Genomic DNA, 22,932 nt, shown 5'->3' on the forward strand with positions numbered 1-22,932 from the left:
GTAATATTTGCATACTAATGACGAGTGTTATTCTGAAATAAGAGAAAAATTTATCTTATCTGCATTCTACGACGCCTTTGCAGTAACACTTAATTTTATTTGTAAATTGTCATTTAATATCCTAAAACAAAGTCTTTATAATTATTATCTTTGTCTCAGATGGTTTAGATTTGATTTGTTTTCTAACAGGTGAAGTTGAATGCTTCTATTACACATTCTACTTTTGAACTCTGGTTACTTTAGATGCAATGTAACCATGTTTCATCACACATTACAGTTATTTTCAATGACAATAATAGCAATAATAAATTCGTCAGCTATATATGGAAGCTGACGAGTGAAATATTATTGTCACTATTGCATTCTGCAGAAAGGAAACGTAATTTACACAGAGGCATGCAAAATTACAACTATTACAGTATGCCTAGAAATGAACATTTATTTAATAATGTATGCACTATGGTATGATAATATTTATTGTCATCAACATCAATACAAGTTATTGTATACCTCTACATTCTCTGGTCACACCATAATCCTATGTTACTTTTTACCATTTTAATGAAATCCCGACAGCACGTTTAGCTAATATTTCCACTGACACTAGTATTAAATTAAATCCAAGCACTCCATTTTTAACTACTGCTCTTAAATACACACAATATAATGTATGCACTATTAGGTACAGTTTTAAATACCTCCAACAATTTCATTATGTAATACTCATGTGATATAGTATGTTTTTGAAAACATTAATTTCCAAGCGTATAACTTATGAAACGTGGTTGACAAACTTATAGATCGAGAGGCCAGACCTGACATGTGAGCTACGCGATAGGGAAAAGAATGGGAGATCTACCCAGTGTTTCGTGTTGGTTAATATTAGACGAATCTACCGACACGAAAATTCAATTCACGCTAGAACCTTACTTTGCCCCTCCGTACCCACTGGTCTTAAGCGTTGATTTTCCTGATCCGACGCATGCGATGTGCGGGATGCGAGGTCAGCCTCGCACAAATCTGGACTACACGAGAGATAGTAAGTGGTTTCTTTAGTTGCGAGGTACGCAGACCTCGCATCTCGCAGTTATAGAAACCACTCACTATTTCTCGTGTAGTCCGGATTTGTGCGAGGCGGGCCTCGCACCTCGCACGTTGGATGAGTCAGTTCAGAAAAACCAAGGCTTTATAGCTACGGTGTGTGATAAGGTCACAGGATAGGTCTTGCCTCGTCTACTATACAAATTCTTTCTTGTTTTCTTTTGTTGACATTTAACTCACCATCTAGATTTCTTGATGGAATAGTTTGTATTGTAGGAATTAGGTTTCTGAGTTCATTCTGATTGAAATAAATTGTTGAACACAGTGCGCAAGTTATTGAACGGCTAAAGACAACAATCTGCCGTGAAATCGCCAGTGTTCCGGGTGAGATGCTGCACCGTTCTGTGCACGATGAGATGTGAAGAGAGTGTGCACATGAATAGTGGTCACTTGAAGGACGTCCTTTTTCCAGAAATAAATGGCAAATGATGTACTTTATCATCTCGTGTATGTCATTTTAAAAATATAAATTCTTGAGTCGTTAAACATGGGTTTATAATCTCCCGTTTCTCTCCCGGAACCTGTGCATTCGATAAAGTAGGTATATTTATTCGACAGATTTTCATCAACCTCTTTCTTATTATTTTAAAGTACTGTATATAGCTTGCAGCTTAATCGTAGTTAAATGTGTGACTTGTTTGGTGGATCAAACGACTGTGGGGAAATTCTTTCATATTATATATATATATATATATATATATATATATATATATATATATATATATATATATAGATATATATATCATCAACACTATTTCTTATATCGTTTCTGAAGACAGAAGGGACCTCTGTGGTGGTTATCATACCGACATTCGGTGCCTGCAATACATATGGAGTACACTGGAAAATCGAGATTTGTCATTTCGCATTGTTCTCCTACACCTGCAAATAAAAATTCATTTTGTAATTATAATACTACAGTATACTTGCATAATCGCCTTGTTTCTACATATATTAAGTGATGTGCAAAGAGAGTAAGACGAATCGAATGAAATAGCATGTTCAGATTGTTAAATATTTAGGTTGGAAATTAAGTTAGTAAAAATAATTAATTAATAAGTATAACAATAAATGAATGGCTGCCTAGAATAACGCTGTAAGTCCGTTTTTGGCCAAACTGAGTTTTCGGCTGAAAAATGTTGTATCGCAAATCTTGCCTCATGTGCTGTCATCGTCTTGCTGATATTCACACTATTTCGAGATCTGTAGTTTTCTGATTGTGTTGCTGAGCTGAATAACGTTGTAACGCAAATAAAATGGCGGACAATCATACTTGTAGCGTGTCACATGATCTCATAAAAAACGTAAATAGAAAAAGAAAACGTAAGATTAATATCATCCAATGGAAGGACAATGTACGTAAGACACTAAAGGATCAAGGGAAAGAATATACTTCGAAGAAAGGTGACATTAAACCAGGTGTGAAACGACCTGAACTGGTGAGTAGAATAGTGTTGTAAGTCAATGCAGGCCTATAGAGTGCTAAAGGAGAATAGTTAAAGGTAATAAGGTCATGGTTACTCTGATTTCTACCATGGCCTAATAAGAGAATAAAGAAAAAAAAAGATTTTTGTCTGTGTAATATTGATATTGTACGCCTAAACAAATAATCTAAGTTGTGTAATTTCTTTTAAGTTCTTATGATATAAATTTGTCTATTATTACTATTATTATTATTATTATTATTATTATTATTATTATTATTATTATTATTATTTAATGTACTCTAATGTAGTGATCATAACAATTCACCAGGAAATATGGACAGTATTTAAGTTTCTTTGCTTTACAACGTTGTTCTTCTGCATTAACATACATTTTTCTACTGTAAATGTTCAAAAAGTTGTGTTAATTGGAAGGTGAAGGCAATACATATAATATAAATGATGTAAATACTTACTGAAGTATTAATGCAGACCTCACACTGTCATATTTTGTAATATTTAACAATGTTAATATGGAATAAACATATTTTTAATTTCCTGCCAATCTGTAAAAACTGGCTTACAACGTTATTCTAGACAGCCATTCAAATAAGCAAATAAATAAATAAATTGATAAATAAATAACTGAATGAATGAATGAATGAATGAATGAATGAATGAATGAATGAATGAATGAATGAATGAATGAATGAATGAATGAATGAATGAATGAATGAATGAATGAATGAATGAATTTAGGAGCGCCGTAGACCGCGGTTTAGATGTCACATTGCTAGACGGAATGTCACTGGTTCGATTTCCAATGAGGTGATGAGTTTTATACAGGGACATCATTTTATTTTTACTAACATTTTTAATATTAACCTGGCTATACCTTTAGAAAACCGCAAACAAAGTTTGCTACCCCCTTCATCGACTGTCGTTCGATGATACTGGCGTAAAACACAAACAAATCACTCTACTAGGTACAGGAGGGAAGAAAAGTAGTTCATCCATTTACGTAAACGTGGAAATATCGCGATTTTGAGTTCGATAATTTTCATTAGGTTTTTGTTTAATCAAAATACAGTACTGTATTAAGAATAAGTGTTTTTACTCACGAACTGATCTATCCATGCAAACGTATTCATTATGCAGTGTATATTATACTGTATACAGCACATTAGCGTAAAATATAGAGAAAGAAGTTAAATTGAAAAATAATCATAATATGAATATTTAAACACATTTTTTAAAATGGTGGCCGTTCATTTCGATACAGGCTTCATTTCCTTTGTGCATATTATCGCACTATAGACTACTGCATCTAATTCCAATTGCCAGTTTCGCCCTTCGTACTAGTAACTCATGTTGAAATAATTCTGTACCTACTCTATAAAAGAGTACCTTACGTACTGTAAATTCAATCTTCACTTCTGCCCGACCCGCCTACATAAAATTACTCAGACATGCTATCTATCTACTGTCCGTCCAAGTGGTTATGCCGCAGGATCGTAGAAAGGGGGAAATCACGTGACAGTTAATTACTTAACGAGGCCCTTTTATTTAAGTTATTTAAACAGTTGTATAATACTACGTAAACGTCCAATTTCTAACAGAAATTAATGTTTTCAGAAAAGAGCTAAAACAGCCCAGCTTTTACAGAGGTGTGAGCAGAAGCAGATGGGGGAAATCGGGATGCGACGTAGACAAACGGACAGTACCCGTGCGAAAATATGATTCAATATTGAAAGCTCTTTCGTCACTGGAAAACGCGAACATATTTCTGGAACGTACTATGCTCACTAACTCAGTGCTGTTTACTATATGCGGCCTTGAGTCTGTGTGGAGGACAGTTAGAACTTCATTAGTAGAAGGGGTGGGAGTGAAGTAATTCAAAAACTCAGGTACAATAAAAATTGAAGTAAAAATAAAATGATGTCCCTGTACATTAATCTAATCCTTCCGGCCGAACTATGATCATGGGATTAATATTAACATTGTAGAGGCTTTGCGCACGACGTCCAGTGGAGTCTAATTGTAATAAAAGTGAAGATGCTGTCAAGGAATATGACCTAACGAAAATGAAAATGATACATTCCCATTTTGATGTAAAATTCGAACCGAAGAATTAATCTCATCCAGCGGACGCATTACGAATACCTAATAGAAAGCAAAGACAATACAGAATTGTTGTTGAAAATTGACACCGACAGAAGCAAAACCGAACATGGAATGAGATCAGAATTATTGTATTTTAGCTCGGAGAAAAACCAGGGGGTGGGGGCTGAATGCAAAAGGCCACATAAGTTACTGCTGTTTCCTTCGCAGAGGTAGTTGCCAGTTCTGTAACGACTTGGAGTGTATAACCCGCCTGACGAAACATTGCAATTTTCAGATGAGGGCGCTCGTGTGTCGCGAATGCGATCCGCTCAGTCTCGATGCGTGGCGAGTCAGCTGGAGAAATGTTGGTACAGTCTGACAATAAAAACATAAACAGCTGTTATGAACGTAATCAAATACAATTACCAATACCATAGTTGAATTTACTTTTTCTGTCATGTACGGTATATACACGTATTTTATTCCAGATGTAGCTCTATGCCCGAGGCATAGGTGTCAATTTTATTTGCACTAACAGTTGAACTGCTGTATCTGTGCTGCCACCTGGCATATCATAATCCATCTCATCTTCAACACACTCTTCGTCACTATACACAATGCCTATGTTTATTACTACCCTTTTTATTTCCTCTTCCATTAACGCGTCACGACGCCAATATTCGTCCTCGATAAGTTTAACAGATTGGCAGCATTTTATCCAGACTTCTTTACTGATTTCGTTTATTGATTGTGCGGTCATTTGTTTCAAAACTGACAGCCTCCCGAATGTATCTTTTCCGTCATTAAACTATATCTTTTTCTTAACAGCATTCAGAAGCTTGCGTAGGTTCGGAATTTCTTTTCTCTTCCCATAAAACTCCAAAAATGTTCTGCGGATGACACATTTTTTTCAAAATCATCAAGCACAATTTTCTTTGGATGTGGGCGGCTTTCATCAGGAGTTGAAAATTGTCCTCCAATGCGCTTTGCTTCCTCACCTCCTTAGCTATAGTATGTTTTGTTCTTTCACTCTTCCCCACCGCCGTTGCTGTTCTTTTCACAGCGTTCGTTATTAGAATGATCAGACCTTTCTTTTTCTCTCCTTTACAAAATTTAAGTACATTGTATATAATCTTTCTACTTTGCAAGTGTAAGACTTCGCGTGACGAGTGTCTCGGCGGGGTTTCCATTCGCTTTTGTGTACACACACACTTCCAATACCGACCAGCAGACTGAACGAACTGAACTGAGGCATTTCTTTACTGCAGCGCTGTGCATAGTACGTCAGAACAGGGTGACATTATGCAGTATCGATCGCATGTTTATGTCCAAGCTTACTCTACCTGCCGTCTGCAATGACTCTTCAGACAGGTTATACGTAGTTGCATTCACGCAATAATGGCTAAACGGATTTCGAAGAAAACTGGAATATAAGTTCGTTGTAACTTATATTTTAGTCTATATGGCATTCAAAATACTCTATTTAAAAAGGTGTTATAAGGGGGCGTGAATTAAATAAATCGAAATATCTCGCTTATTATTGATTTTTGTAAAAAATATTACATAACAAAAGTTTCTTTAAAAATGATTTACGATAAGTTTTATTCTAAGCAAAATTTTGATAGAACTGATATTTAAGGATATACAGGGCTTTTAACATAACAATACAATACATTTTAACCGCTGCCTCAGATTATAGCGTCGTTGTTTCTGCAATAAATCCTATGTGCAAAATATAAAATTTTTCAGTAGGAAGAAAAAAACATTTATTCATTCTATGGCAGTGGTACATAGGAGATCGTGAATTCTTACATTTTCGAAAGAAAGAAATATAATTACACATTGGAGATTTTATTATTTGCTGTATCACTATTTAAACTATTTAATAGAGCAAACATTTGAAAATCGGTAAATATGTCACATAGTAGTTATTGCTGGAACAACGACGATGGCTATAATGAAATTAAAACAAATGACTCCGTCTATTTAAGGCGGCCTTGATATTTATGAATATTAATTTACAGAGAATGTTTGTGTATTTGTATGAAGTAATCTCAGAAGCTAATTTAACGGATATGGGTAATTTCTTCACTATTTGAAATTTGTAGTTTCTCTAGATGGATGTAATGCTACATGTGAGGATTGAGGTAAGATTAAAATAGATCTTTACGCACAGAAAACTTGATATTCTGTCGAAATACACTCAGGGACAAAAAAAACCGGACACTTCTATATTTGCTAGTATTTTGTTGCCAATTATTTCAAAATGAAACAAAACCCATTTAAACAAAATAATGTTCCATTTAGCACCTTATACGACAACATTTGAAAAAAATAAAAATCTCTGCTGAGAAAATTTACAAAAAATTAAAAAGGGCGTATAACTATGGCAGCGTTTGGTCTAACTGTTTTTTCATTTTATGGTGCCTTAAACATTAAAAACTCTTTTTAGTAACGGGTATTACCCCCTCTGGCTTGAATAACTGCATCCATACGTCTTGGCATGCTCTCAATTTGGTTAGCAATGTCTTCTTGAGGAATAAGTTCCCATTCTTCGCCAAGTGCTCGCCTCAACTCTTGTAACGATTCTGGTCTCGGTGTCTATTCTTAACACGTCGTCCCAGCATGTCCCACACGTGTTCAATTGGGTTCATGTCTGGACTCCTTGCTGGCCATGGAAGAACATGGATTCCCACTTCTTGGAAATAATCTCCGACCGCATGGGCAATATGCGGCCGTGCATTATCATGCATTAAAACAAAATTGTCGCCTACAAATTGGCCAAATGGCACAACATGATCAGCCAAACATTCACTTATATACCTATCAGCTGTTAGTCTTCCATTTTCAACAGAAACCAATTCTGTACGAGCATCCGTACACACTCCTGCCCAAACCATCACTCCACCACCTCCATACGGCACATTTTCGGAAATGCAACACTGTGAAAATCGTTCTCCCCTCCTTCTCCAAACTCTTTCACGTCCATCACGTGAGCACAGATTGAAACGGGACTCATCGGTGAACAGAACACAGCTCCACTGTCCATTTCTCCAATCCCTGTGATCATTTGCAAAACGCAGTCGTTCAACTCGATGCATCCTGAGAAGTCTGGGACCAGTTGCAGGTCTACTTGATATCAGTCCACTTCTTTCAACCTCCTTCTAACTGTTTTGGCCGAAATTGGGCGTCCATGCATGTTAACAAATTGCTGGGCTACACTAGTAGCTGGCAGGTTGCGCTCCCTAAGAACTCTCAACACCATATACCTGTCTTCATTTGGATTTGTAGCTCTTGGACGACCCGAACCTGGTCTTCTGGGATATTCTAGGGTCTTTCTATACCGTTTTATGGCATCATGGGTTGTGCTTCTAGCCATATTCATAACATTTGCAATGTAACGTACACTGCGTCCATCAACGTAAAGGGCTACAGCTCGAGCCACATCTTCAGGTCGCATCTTGTTTTAAGACAAAGGTTACAACCCCACTTAAACTCAGAAAATGTAAAAATAAAGAAATAACGAATGATAACGATAATGAAGCACAAAATGGTTGAGACAAAATTGTTATAGCTGAGACTCCGAAAGCAAAATTGGAATATTTGGTTGTAATGGCTTGTTTATAAAACAAAAAACAATCAACAATGTATACACGTCTCCATAACAACAGATGGCTACCATAATATTGTATGAAAAGATAATGTTTTGCAAAATACCAGCAAATATTAAAGTGTCCGGTTTTTTTTGTCCCTGAGTGTATTATACAACTTGATTATTGCAACTTTATTTGGTCCACATAAATTACTCTAATTTTATACACTTAAGTTTCTTTTTGTTCACATGATATGATAGTTAAGAGTTTTGTCGTAAAGATGAGTATTTTTACTGGACCAAAAATACACTCCATAATAAATAAGCATTTTACCATATAGCTCACTGGAGCTGAGTTATTTTAAAAGGTTCCTGCGCTCACAATTTACCCATATTCGTTTCCTCTGTTTCTTAAAATAATATTTATGTAGGGTATCTAATTTTTTTATTTGCATAAACAATGATAGACAACCGAGCGAGGTGGCTCAGACGGTAGCGTTTGTGACAAGCATTCGAGAGGTCCCGGGTTCAAACCCCGTGTCCGACCAATCTGACTGGAGTTTTTCATGATTTTCCTCAGTCATAAAGGCAAATTCCGAATTGGAATGATACATGCCGTGATTCATCACCACCTCAGCTACCAATACCTAGAACATTAGTCAAAGTCAGTTACATGAACGCAAGCCATCTACAACACAATAGAAACAGGAACTCAACAAGAATGAAAACGGCCTACTGATATACCCACACATTCTAAACACCCGACATGACCACAGATGTTAAGGCGTGAATAAAATAATCTTAACAAACAAAAATAAAAAAAGATGCACAGTAAGGTTAACGTAAAAATTATCTTCGTACACAATCCACTCTATTAATTTGGAGTGATTTATTAAAGGATGCATTCAAGACTAATTTAGAAAAATGTTAAACGAATTATCCTTGCACCAAAAACGGATGTTCTCTGAACCAAATGATCATATTTTAATTATTTGCATGTAATAACAATTAAGAAACATGTTAAAGGAATTATCATTGCACCAAATGAGTGGTCCTGGACCAAAATGATCGCATTTTAATTATTTAAATACAATTTAAATTACGTAACATATTAAACGATTTATCCTTCTATCAAACACGGATGTTCCCTGGACCAAATGTCCTGTTTTAATTATGTAATTACTTTATATTTATTTCCAACAAGTGCAGCGGATCCCACGGGTACGGCTAGGGTGTAGAGACAAGCAACATGACAGACAATTTACTGAATAATACATACAATAGAGACACATTTTTCTAGAAATGTTTAAAAAAATTGTGCAATGTGTGAATAACTTGTTTTAAAACGTAAATTTGGTAATGTCGGGTACTTGACTACTGTCATTCACCCATAAGAAACTATTTGTATAGACTAATTCACCGACAGATTCGTTGCCCAGGGTGTGCCATAGGAGGATGGTCTACTGTATGCTACATACGCAAGAAGATGAGATGATGGAGACTTGCTGGAATGCCACATGGGAACCGTAGCCTCCGGAGAAAATCCCCGTCAACTGGACCATGCATGGGCTTCCCCAACACAAGTTATAAATCTAAGGGTACGCCTTGGATCAAGCCAGGCTTCACAGGATTAGTAGTCCAGCACTCTAACCACTAGACCGTTGTGGCAGTCGGTATGGCATAGTTGCGCCCCGCGGTCAATTGGGAGGCCTAAGCATGGCACAGTTGCGCCCCGAATAAATCAGGTAACAGAATGGACATGGGAAAGTTGCGCCCCGAAGAAATCAGGTAGCTGAATAGACATGGCATAGTTGCGCCCCAGTGGATATAGTACACACATAAATGATTGTCATAAAATAAATAAATTACTTAAAAATATTGTGACAGCCGGGAAACGATCTCACGACCGGCAGAAGGAGGGCAAAGTCGGCTATGGTTCGGCGCGGAAGTTGCGCGCGCATCTGCTTCCTGGGGCATGTGCTGTGGCGTAGAGAGGAGAGGAGAGTTGGCGACCGCGGCAGTGAGGGGAGAAATCCAGAGAATTCGAGAGGTACCATCTTCCGGACATCCGTAGAAATTTCCAGTATCGTACTCTCTGGAAACTATGGTTTGGTTATAAAAGAAGAGAGACAAGTGAGCGAGAGGCAGTTGTTGTTGTTGTAGCCGTTGGACAGCAAGCCAGCCAGTCTTGTGTAGCAGTGAAGCCAGCTTCGATACCGGAGTTCGACTTGAGTGTGTCCGCAGCTGTGTGAGTGTCAGAAGACCTGAGTTCGAGTGCAGTGGACCGCAGTTGGGGGACCTGAGTTCAAAGCTCAGTGGACTGTCTCTGAAGGTCTGGGGTTCGAGATACTGTGAACTCGAGTGACTGAGCTTGAAGAACTAGCCAAGGCAAACGAACTGTGAACTGAGAACTGACAGTTCTGATTTGTAAATAGTGCTTTGTGAACATTAGTTAAAATTAGCAGTACATTGTTGTTCTCAATAATCCAAGTAAATTGTCATTGTCGTCTGTGGAGTGCAATAACGAATACTGTGTTACTGTGTGGAGTGGAAATCCCATTGTTGACGGGAGTGTTTGCATTCAATTATAGAAAGTGATTATTGTTGTTTTGAATAAAAGTTACATTCTTGTTTTGTATTAAAAGTTACAATATTGCAGTAGTTCCTGCATTGAAATCAGGTAGCATAATGGAGAGAGCATAGTACACATGGAAGTGATTGTCATAAAATAAATAAGTTACTTAAAAATATTATAGTCGTATCGGTGTACAAAGAAAAAATGCAGTTCATTTATTATGTGATAGACAAAGAGTGTTATTTTAAATAGCAAAATTGAAGCAGTGAGATCAGTAGCCATTCATGTCCATTTACACAAGTTTCGAGATAAATACAGGAAACTTTTTTTTATTTCTTATGTAATCATTATTTTTTGCACGTGATATTTCTGGTTGTTTCAGAGATAAATACAAAGTAGTATAACAACTTTTAAAGTCGTAACTCTTGTGGAAATATCCAAAATTTAATTTCAAATTTACAAAAAATGAATTGACAGAAGTGGACTTGCATGGTTATTGATCTCACCGTTTCAATTGATCATAATCACGCTGCAGACGTACACATTGATAGAAAAATGTATCGAGCAGTGTTAAAAGAAAAGCTGCGGAAGACATTTCTGAGAGACTCATGAAACTCATTTGAATATGTCAGTTAATATAGCACTGCCAACTTCATGGTGTTCATTTTTACGGTAGGCTATCGATAATCACTGCATAAACAGTAGAAAAACAGTTTATAAAGTAGGTACTGCCAACTTCATGGTGTTCATTTTAACGGTATCGATAATGAATATTAAATCGAATAAGAAATAAATAAGGTTGGTTGATTACAAGGCTCGAGTTCCCCTAATGTATTTTTCTCTACCTATTTCATCGGGGCGCAACTATGCCATGGGCCTTTTCTCTATCTGATGGGAACGGGGCGCAACTATGCCCACAAAACAGGGACCCTTTTTTATCTGCTTCATCTTACCTAACCGTGGGGCGCAACCATGCCCTGCCCGTGGCGGCTTGTTTAAAAAAATTTAATTTAAAAAATGAGAGCAAGAAAATAAACTGAAGAGAAATGAAATGTGATCTTACCGAGAATTGTATAGCAAGCCGGACAGCATCCACAGTAAGATCCTTGCTGTACCAGTATTTGATCTGCGCCACAGACTACTTTCTTACAAATGATGTCATCACAATAGTTCCTCAGACACTCTATGGTATTTGCACTAGGAAATATGCAAATGTATGCGACGAATAGAATGATAGCTAATTTCATCTGCAATAGAAATTAGTGTTTATATAGTTATTTGTAGGGGAGACTGTTGTACCTCTAAACACTTTTCACATTTTATTATTATTTTTTTTTAATTTTGCGAAATGAAATTTTTTTAATAAAAAATGTTTGAAATAATTATTGAAGATTCCTTTACAACTTCCTGTATGTATTTTCCTGTTTTACAGATCTATTAATGATGGAAAAAAATAAAATGAAGGGATATGTAATATGTTCAAAGGTACAACAGGTTCATGTACCTTGGAACATACTCTCTTTTAAATTGGAACACATGGAATATAGGTGGGAATATAAGCTGTAAATAGTGACAATCATATTTAAAATGTATTTGCAATCATAAAACAGAGCAGGCCTCTCTGATTGAGATTTTATTTCCTGGAGGAGCAATAACTGCTTCAACAGCTTTCTTCAAGGCATCCGGATCAATTGGGGACCTCTTAACCCCAGACTTACTTCGTGACATGATCTTAAAATAAAAGAAAAACAAAAATCGATAGTATCTTGTTCTTTGGAATATGTTCCATGGTAAAACATGTTTTGTGTTCGAAGGTACAAGAGGGTGCACTTTTAAACAAATATAGCTCCCAACCTAGAGATTCGAATAAATCATGGAAATTAAAATGTTATTACTCACCAGATGATAGGGAACACACTGTACTTGAAAGGTATTAACAAATACAATCTGGTTTTGTGTTAGAAAACATATATCAAGGAACGAAATTTTTACTTTTGGTACTAAAAAACTTCTTATGTCCACAGAACTCACACTTTGCAGTAAATCAAACTGAAACTATGACCAGAGCTACTTAGCAATTTTCTCTACAATCTACTTCAGTTTGAGTCCTCTAGGTAGCAGCAAAAATTAAAAAACAAAAAATGTTCAAAGGTACACTATGCTAAATGTACAACAGTCTCCCCTACACGTTTAAATCGTGAATACATAATCTAAATAGCCGCTAAAAATTAACGAATTAATAAGTACACAAGTGAACAAATAACGGATAAACTGTACATAAAATTACCATTTATCATCAAGATTTTGATACATAGAAGGATAATAATGCTAAATTATTATCATATTTATTATGTTAGTCAGTTGTTTTGAAGGTTTTAGTTTCATTCCCTTTTCCTTCATTTCATGAAACTATACCTAAAGTGTACAATAAATACTTGCACAATTATATGGAATGGTCAGTGAAGGATTTAATGTAATACAGATGCCTACAGAAAATTTTGAATAATTGGATGAATAAACTATGATTATGTTATGAGGTTTTTGAGTATTTGCATTGTGTTTAAAACAAGGTAAAAAATCCCAAAAATTTTGAACCAAGCTGAATACCATAAAAAATTAAAATCATGCTAAAACAATCATAATCCACATAATGCTTATCAATATTAGATCGAATAGTGCCTTTCACGATAAAGCTTCCACAAATTTTAAGGCATAGGCCTGCGTTTAATGGAACCAAAATTAAAATTATAGGAAAATATTTATCTTCAGATCGCACAGTTTGTTTTTTATTAATAATTGATTAAATGGCGATCTTACTCGTGTTAATTATGTAAGCGTGTGCGGCTTACAGCTGTTTCGGTGCTACTTGACACCATCCTCAGAGCCTTCTGTGTCTCGGCGTCATCTCAACTTCGCTGCCTGTTGTGTGGGTGCGTTCGTGTGATGAAGAGTTGTGTCAAATAGTGTGTGTGTTCAGAAATTGATCTGTGTGTTGAGTGTTTGGTTAGGGTGTGTTAGGGTGTATTTTTCTAGTGTGTTGAGATTTTTGTTTTTGGGTTTTATGTGTAGGTTTTCCATGTTTGTATTTATGTTATTGTATGTGTGGTTGGCTTTAGTTATGTGTTCGGCATATGTAGATGTATTATGTCCTCTGCTTATTGCTTTAATGTGTTCTTTGTATCGAGTTTGGAACGATCTGCCTGTCTGTCCAATGTAGAAATAATTGTCGCAACTATTGCATGTGAGCTTGTATACGCCTGTGTGGTTGTATTTATTTGTTTGTGTTGTTTGTGTGTTGAGATGTCTTTGTAGTGTGTTTTCTGTTCTGTATGCTATTGTTCTGGGGAAAATTGTTTAGCTTAATAAGATGATAATAATTATTATTCAGACGTTTAAAAAAAAAATTGTAAAAGCTTTGTGGAGTTATAGGGAAGGGCATTTAGATACGTTTCAGATGGGGAATGCATGTCCGCCAAAGCCTGCTTTCAAAACTACGTCATTGTAGAAGTGCTAACCCCTTCATGCAGGCAAGTTACTTGAAATTAAAGGCACTTTCGATGTCCGCTAACTGTATTCGTTTTTAAAATAGATAATTGATAGACACCTATTAGTGCTGTTATGTTGTAACATGTTAAAAAGTAATCTTGCTTAACAGTGTTACAAAATGGAATAATGTTGAAATGTGTTTATACCGCATATCATTACAAACTTTTCTGACGATACAACATTGTTTGCAAAGCCATGTTCGATGAGTGTGTTTACGGGAAGTAATATGCTAGTTCAAAATCAATAAATGGTATAGAGAGGAGAAAAAAAATCCATATGAGATAGGAAGAACTGTTCCAGCGTTTCTCCTTCGAACTTTTGTCAATCAGAAACATTAGCAAAATATTGTAGAATTTGGTCTAAGTTATCCCTGACTGGAATAAATACCTTATAGAAAGATTGTTTATTCAGTCTTGATTACCTTACGTTAAGTGTATAGAAACAAACGGTCCGTTTCAGAATGTTTAAGAGGTCTCTGAATAAAATATTGGCATTTAATATACATATCATATGTCAAAATCCAACAGCGAGTGCAATTATTACTTTCAACTGATACTGTTTAGCGGTTAGTTACCTTGAAAATTTATTTATTTTTTATTTTCTCGAAAACCAGTCAGGATAAATATGTTGTAGGCTATATTATCTACTACTCTTAAGCAATACTTACTTACTTACAAATTGTTTTTAAGGAACCCGGATGTTCATTGCCGCCCTCACATAAGCCCGCCATCGATCCCTATTCTGTGCAAGATTAATCCAGTCTCTATCATCATATCCCACCTCCCTCAAATCCATTTTAATATTATCCTCCCATCTACGTCTCGGTCTCCCCAAAGGTCTTTTTCCCTCCGGTCTCCCAACTAACACTCTATATGAATTTCTAGAGTCGCCCATACGTGCTACATGTCCTGCTCATCTCAAACGTCTGGATTTATTGTTCCTAATAATGTCAGGTGGAGAATACAATGCGTGCAGTTCTGTGTTGTGTAATTTTCTCTATTCTCCTGTAACTTCATCTTTCTTAGCCGAAATATTTTCCTAAGAACCTATTCTCAAACACCCTCAATCTCTGTTTGTCTCTCGAAGTGAGAGTCCAAGTTTCACAACCATACAGAACAAACGGTAATATAATTGTTTTATAAATTCTAACTTTCAGATTTTTTGACAGTAGACTAGATGACAAAACTTTCTCAACCGAATAATAACAGGCATTTCCCATATTGATTCTGCGTTTAATTTCCTCCCGAGTGTCATTTATATTTGTTACTGTTGCTCCAAGATATTTGAATTTTTCCACCTCTTCGAAGGATAAATCTCCAATTTTTATGTGTCCATTTCGTACAATATTCTGGTCACGAAACATAATCATATACTTTGTCTTTTCGGGATTTACTTCAAAGCCTATCTCTTTACTTGCTTCAAGTAATATTTTTGTGTTTTCCCGAAAATCTTAAGTAATAGCAGCACAAAATTAATGGTACTTACTGTTGGGAGCGGTACGACTATTTCGACGAGACGACAGATATTTTCTCTTACTGATCGAATAAAGGGCCGCAGATATAGTTGTATATATAGGCTGATATTACGTCGTAATTTCTTTTAAAAAATCTTCTAGCTTATCTGCAATTAATATAATAAACCTATATTAGAACCATTTAATAGCATTCTCAATGTCATAAACGAAGCCTTTTTTCAAGAGTTTCAAGACGCTACTTCAAACCTTGTTAATTATATAATCATAACGAATTTAATTGTTGTGGAACGTTATTCGCTTCTTCTCAAGGTGAGTATTTCATTTATAAATATGTATTAATCTCATTATGAAAGTGCAATTTTGTGCTTAAGATAACAAATAATTAACAGGAAATTAAAGCCATTACATAAATTATTAAAAGTATTGCTTACTCTAGAGCAGAGGTGGGCAACTTCTTTATAATTATAGAAGATCCAATTTATGATGTTAGTGTCACCAGTCGCCCATATTTAGGTAGATTTTGAATAAAATGAAACTCATATTTTTCAAAAGTAGTACTTACATGGAGGATATGAAGGGTAGCTGCCAATATATTGAATAAGCAGTCGCGGACAGCCGATAAGCGGTTGTCCACCAGCTTTGGAATTGAGCGAAGGACTAACTACCCATCACTGTGAAAAACAGCTTGTTGCGAAACCGCAAAATAAGCCTCGGAATGGATGCTTTTCCAATTCACTGCGGGCAAAAACCAGGAAATGCATTATCACTTTTACTTTTTAACTTTGCTCTAGAATACGCCATTAGGAAAGCCCAGGATAGGAGTAGAATTGAACGAGTTATATCAGCTCATTGTTTATGCGGATGACGTGACTATGTTAGGAGAAAATCCACAAACTATTAGGGAAAACACAGGAATTTTACATGAAGTAAGGAAAGAGATTTGGAAGTAAATCCCGAAAAGACAAAGTATACGATTATGTCTCGTGACCAAAATATTGTAAGAAATATAAATATAAAAATTGGAAGTTTATCCTTTTGAAGAGGTGGAAAAATTCAAATATCTTTTAGCAGTAATAACAAATATAAATGACACTCGGGAGGGTATTAAACACAGAATAAATATGGGAAATGCCTGTTATTATTCGGTTGAGAAGCTTTTATCATCCAGTCTGTTCTCAAAAAACCTGAAAGTTAGAATTTATGAAACAATTGTATTATTGGTTCTTCAGTATGGTTATGAAACTTGGAATCTCACTTTGAGAGAGGAACAGAAATTAAGAGTGTTTGAGAATAAGGTTCTTAGGACAATTTTTGGGGCTAAGAGGGATGAAGTTGCAGGAGAAATGAGGCAGTTACACAACGCAGAACTGCATGCATTTTATTCTTCATTTGACATAATTAGGAATATTAAATCCAGACGTTTGAGATGGACAGGGTATATAGTACGTATGGGCGAATCCAGAAATGCATATAGAATTTTAGTTGGGAGGCCGGAGGGAATAGGACCTTTGGGGATGTTTGGGGAGACCGAGACATAGATGGAAGGATAATATTAAATGGATTTGAGGGAGGTGGGATATGATGGTAAGGACTGGATTAATCTTGGTCAGGATAGGGACCGATGTCGGACTTATGAACTTACCCACAGCCCTACCCTTACATGTACACCTTACCTCGGTCTCTCAACCCCGTCTCACGAGTTACCATGAGCCCAGCGGAGAGCGCAACCATCAACATCGAATGACCACATATCCACCGGCCTGCAACCGACTCCAAATCGGGGTAAACCTAAAACCTAGGAAAGAAACGAAAATGATGATGAAAGACGAGAATTGTAATTGTGATAGCGAAGTGAAGGTCCAAGGCCGAAAGTTGCCCAGCAATTTTTCTTCGATTGGTTAAGAGAAAACCCCGGAAAAACCTTAAGCAGACAATTTGCCCTAACCAGGATTTGAATCCGGTCCCGCTGCTTACGATCAGACGTGCTAACCGTTACTCTACTGGCCAAAAATAGAAAGTTATAAGCAAATTATAAGCGAAAAATGTTATAAAATAAATTCATACATGAAGAAAATGTAAACATAACTACGAAGAAATATGGAAAGACAGTCATTCTTGCAAGAAATACAAATCTAAAATTCATGAAGAATGATGAAGAGGAGAAGGATGACTTGAAGGGAGCGGAAGAGAATGAGTGAGCAGCGGAAAAGATCACTGATAACATTATTAAATCACTCCTTGGCAGTATATTGCAGACATAAGAAAGGAATTCGAAATACAATTGTTATGAAAAATATGTTATTATGAACAATACAATGAAGCACACTTTTGAAATTCACACGGAAAAAGTAGAGGGGCCTACACATTGAAAAAGCAGATAAAAGAGAGAGATTGGAAGTCTTTATAAAGAGATGGTAGATAAATTTTTGTGTCATTTTTAATTAAGAGATCATAAACTTTAATTGTTGATTATACTCGTGGTCTTAAAATTATTTTATTGCTCGCATGAGGGTTACAGTCAATGTTACATCTTTATTAGTTTCGTTAAAGAAATTTATAATTGTACGGGACTATGAAATACAGACTGCATTTTCTTCAAACAAGATTACTAATTTTATTGCTACACTAGCCGTACCCGTGCGCTCCGCTGCACCTGTTAGAAAGAAATATAAAGTAATTTCATAATTAAAATAGGGCGTTTGATCCAGGGAACATTCGTGTTTGATAGAAGGATAAATCGTTTAATACGTTACTTAATTTAAATTGTATTTAAATTATTAAAATGCGATCATTTTCGTCCAGAGAGCACTCATTTGGTGCAATGACAATTCCTTTAACATGTTTCTTATTTGTCATTACATGCTACCATAGTTTAATGAATGTACAAAATAGCCTATTAAGTTTTCTGTGCTTAAGAAATTATTTTAATCTTACCTGTCCTCGATTCGCTCAGAAGTTACTGTAATAACATTATAGCATTATGTCCATCTAGAGAAACTAGGCCTACACTTTCCATTGATGAAATAATAATTAATTATACAATCGGTTAATTTAGCATCCGATATTACTTCATACAACAACACAGAATCATTCTCTGTAGGCTATGTTTAATATCTTTCGATTGTTGTTGTCCAAGGCCTCTTATAGACGAAGTCATTTTTTCTTATTTCATTGCACCGCCTTAGATGGCATTATTTTTATTTTAAAACTCATTTATCTCATTAAATATCATTCCTATCTAAATTTTGCAAAGCGTAAAACTTATCGGAAATCATTTTTAAGGAAACTTTTGTTATGTAACATTTTTTACAAAAATCAATAATAAGCGAGATATTTCGTTTTATTTAATTCAGGCCCCCTTATAACCCCCCTTTCAAATAAAGTATTTTGAATGTCATATAGCCCAAAATCTAAGTTATAACGAACTTAATTTATATTCCAATTTTCATATAAATCGGTTCATCCATTATCGCGTGAAAAGGTAACAAACATCCAGACAGACAGACAGACAGACATACAAACAAATATGTCAAAAAAGCGATTTTCGGTTTCGGGGTGGTTAATTATATATGTTAGGATCAATTGTTTTTGGAAAATCGAAAATTACCAGACAAATTTCGGCTACAGATTTATTATTAGTATAGATGTAAGAAAATACTTAAACGTTTATAAACTTATTTTATTGGGAGCAATTTACAGTGACCCAACCAATTCCTTTTTCTCTTTCTGATCAGTTTCAGCATCATTCTTTCTTCCCCACTCTTTCCAACACAGATTCATTTCACATGCCCCATTCTTCTCCATATCCACATTTCAGATGCTTCTAATCTCTTTCTTCATTTCATCGTAATGTCCATGTTTCGGCCTCATACAATGTCACACTGCACACAGAGCACTTCACTAATCTCTTCCTTAGCTCTTTTTCCAGAGATCCGCAGAAGACGGTCCTTTTATATTAAAGCTTCTTTTGTCATTGCTATCCTCCTTTTGACTTCCTGGCATCAGCCCATGTTGCTGTTATAGTACACCCCAAGTATTTAAAGCTGTTCACTTGCTCTACTGTCTCATTTAGTATTCGTGTGTTTACCTTCTATATTTTTCTTCCGATAACCATGGTCTTCGTCTTGTTTGCATTTATCTTTATTCCATACTGGTCACAGCTGTCATTTAGCTCCAGTAGCATATCCCTTAATATCGTCTCCTTTTCTGCTAACAACTCCATATCATCAGCAAAATCTTAACGCACTTTATTCTTCTTGCTCCTACTATCACACCTTCCATGTTCTGAAAACAGTTCTTCACTAAATCCTCCAAGCAGGGTAGGTCATAAAGGGCATCCTTGCCGTGCTTTTCTCTCTGTGTCACTTCCTTCAGACATTAAATTTCTTCTCCTACCCTGAGTTTTACTCGTGGATGCTTAATTTACCATTACAGGGTACTATATTTGAACGGAGTTTCGCAATAACAGACCAACCGACAATTTGAAAAAAAATAGATATTTGCACAAATCTGTTGATGGCAGGCTAATTTAACTCGGAAAAAGTCAAGAATGCAATATCTGAATGTTGTTGCTATTTATGAGCAAAAATTCATTTATTGGATAAAATTCATTTATTTATTTTGCTTTGAAATATTAATTAAACTGCTGGTCTCTTATTAAAAATTGGTTGGCCTTTTTTGGTATCATTTGTTTTATTTTTTGTAATAGTATGAATGTCATAATAATTCTTGAATAAAATGCTTAATAAAAAAATATTTATTTCAATGGCTAATACCTCGAAACAGGTTTTTGGCGCTTGGTCTATTATTCCGTAATTCAGTCCATTTGAGCTCTCCTCCTACACATAAGAGGAACATCATACCTGACGGAAAATCTTCGCTCTCTTGTATTCAACCTTCTCTTTTCGAACACCATAACTAATTTCTATTACTGGATATCAAGTAGCCAATTCACCATTAACAAACATGACACACTATACACAGGTATTTATCTTAATATTCTTGTGTACTCCTATACCAGAAAATGCTTTATATTTTCCTCATTTATCATCAGATATCTGACCTTCAGATTTCCTGCTCTGAAGATATTTCAAGGAGTTACGCTGTTATGTATTGAGTACACTTTTGATAGCATTGCAAATTATTCACACCAGGACAACTGCGGGGATGAATAAGTGAATTATCACAAAGGCCTACATGATAAGAAGTGTATCATAATCTTGATGTGCCATTTCTGAATATGTAAATGTCTATAACAGGGATGCTCACTGTTGACTCGATTGAGTCACAAACACCACCCCTCCTTTTCCCCTTCCCCTTCGCAGTGCAGCCAGTGCAGTTGTTTGTAGCGAACAGTAGAACATCATAAACATTCACCATGGCAACACGATCTCGGCACAATTTCCATAACAGGTGGGAAGTGCAATATTTTTGTGTGCAGGAAGGAGTGTATGGGTTCAGATGCCTAATATGTAAGGCATTAATTAACTCGTTCTTCAGTTTCAATATTAAAATAAATTTTAGACTGCATGATCGTGATTATGGAAGTCACTTTTTGTCTAGTAAGTGTAGTCATATTATCCGTAGTAATGCATTATCTATGAATGTTATTAATAATATTGTAATCTATCAGTTTACTACGATAATAATCAGTATACTCCGGAATACTGTTATTTTATTACTGCTATTGTTAATGTTACTTCGTAAATCGAACACTGATAACTTTGTGGTGCTAATAATCGCTATAAATGTACTTATAATACGATGATGATAATAATAATAATAATAATAATAATAATACTTACTGGCTTTTAAAAAACCCGGAGGTTCATTGCCGCCCTCACATAAGCCCTCCATCGATCCCTATTCTGTGCAAGATTAATCGAGTCTCTATCATCATATCCCACCTCCCTCAAATCCATTTTAATATTATCCTCCCATCTACGTCTCGGCCTACCCAAAGGTTTTTTCCCTCCGGCCTCCCAACTAACACTCTATATGCATTTCTGGATTCGCCCATACGTGCTACATGTCCTGCTTATCTCAAACGTCTGGATTTAATGTTCCTAATTATGTCAGGTGAAGAAAACAATGCGTGCAGCTCTGCGTTGCGTAACTTTCTCCATTCTCCTGTAACTTCATCCCTCTTAGCCCCAAATATTCTCCTAAGAACCTTATTCTCAAACACCCTTAATCTCTGTTCCTCTCTCAAAGTGAGAGTCCAAGGTTCACAGCCATACAGAACAACCGGTAATATAACTGTTTTATAAATTCTAACTTTCAGATTTTTTCCCTGCAGACTAGATGACAAAAGCTTCTCAACCGAATAATAACAGGCATTTCCCATATTGATTCTGCGTTTAATTTCCTCCCGAGTGTCATTTATATTTGTTACTGTTGCTCTATGATATGTGAATTTTTCCACCTCTTCGAAGGATAAATCTCCAATTTTCATATTTATATTTCCTACAATATTCTGGTCACGAGACGTAATCATATACTTAGTCTTATCGGGATTTACGTCCAACCCTATCGCTTTACTTGCTTCACCTAGAATTTCCGGGTTTTCCCTAATCGTTTGTGGATTTTCTCCTAACATATTCACGTCATCCACATAGACAAGAAGCTGATGTAACCCGTTCAATTCCAAACCCTCTGTGTTATCCTGAACTTTCCTAATGGCATATTCTAGAGCGAAGTTAAAAAGTAAAGGTGATAGTGCATCTCCCTACTTTAGCCCACAGTGAATTGGAAAAGCATCAGATAGAAACTGGCCTATATGGACTCTGCTGTAAGTTTCACTAAGACACATTTTAATTAATCGAACTAGTTTCTTTGGAATACCAAATTCAATAAGAATATTATACAGGGTGTTTAAAAAATACGGGGCATAATTTCAGGTATGTATTTCCCACATGTAGACAATCAAAATAGTTCATTACAACATGTGTCCGGAAATGCTTTATTTCCGAGTTATGGCCTTCACAACATTGAAATTCACCGGAACGTTTTTCTTTCCGCAGGTCGTTGCCGTCAAAGGAGACATTAAGAGGGCACTCTGACAGTTCATTCCGAGGCGAAGGTTACATTCAGTGTTGTGTAGGCGTTAGACTGTGCG

At 35.9% G+C, this 22,932-nt stretch overlaps 1 long non-coding RNA gene across 1 annotated transcript; it reads right to left on the minus strand.

The window, feature by feature from the left end:
• Positions 1-1,813: 1,813 nt before the first annotated feature.
• On the minus strand, positions 1,814-16,537 carry LOC138701933 (uncharacterized). Its single transcript, XR_011332726.1, has 4 exons — positions 16,378-16,537; positions 15,827-15,961; positions 11,859-12,042; positions 1,814-1,983 (listed from the first exon to the last, which is right to left on the minus strand). It is a non-coding gene; the product is annotated as an uncharacterized lncRNA (long non-coding RNA).
• Between the last annotated feature and the right edge of the window lie 6,395 nt (positions 16,538-22,932).

This window comes from Periplaneta americana, chromosome 1 (genome assembly GCF_040183065.1).
Source record: "Periplaneta americana isolate PAMFEO1 chromosome 1, P.americana_PAMFEO1_priV1, whole genome shotgun sequence".
Classification (NCBI taxonomy): domain Eukaryota; kingdom Metazoa; phylum Arthropoda; class Insecta; order Blattodea; family Blattidae; genus Periplaneta; species Periplaneta americana.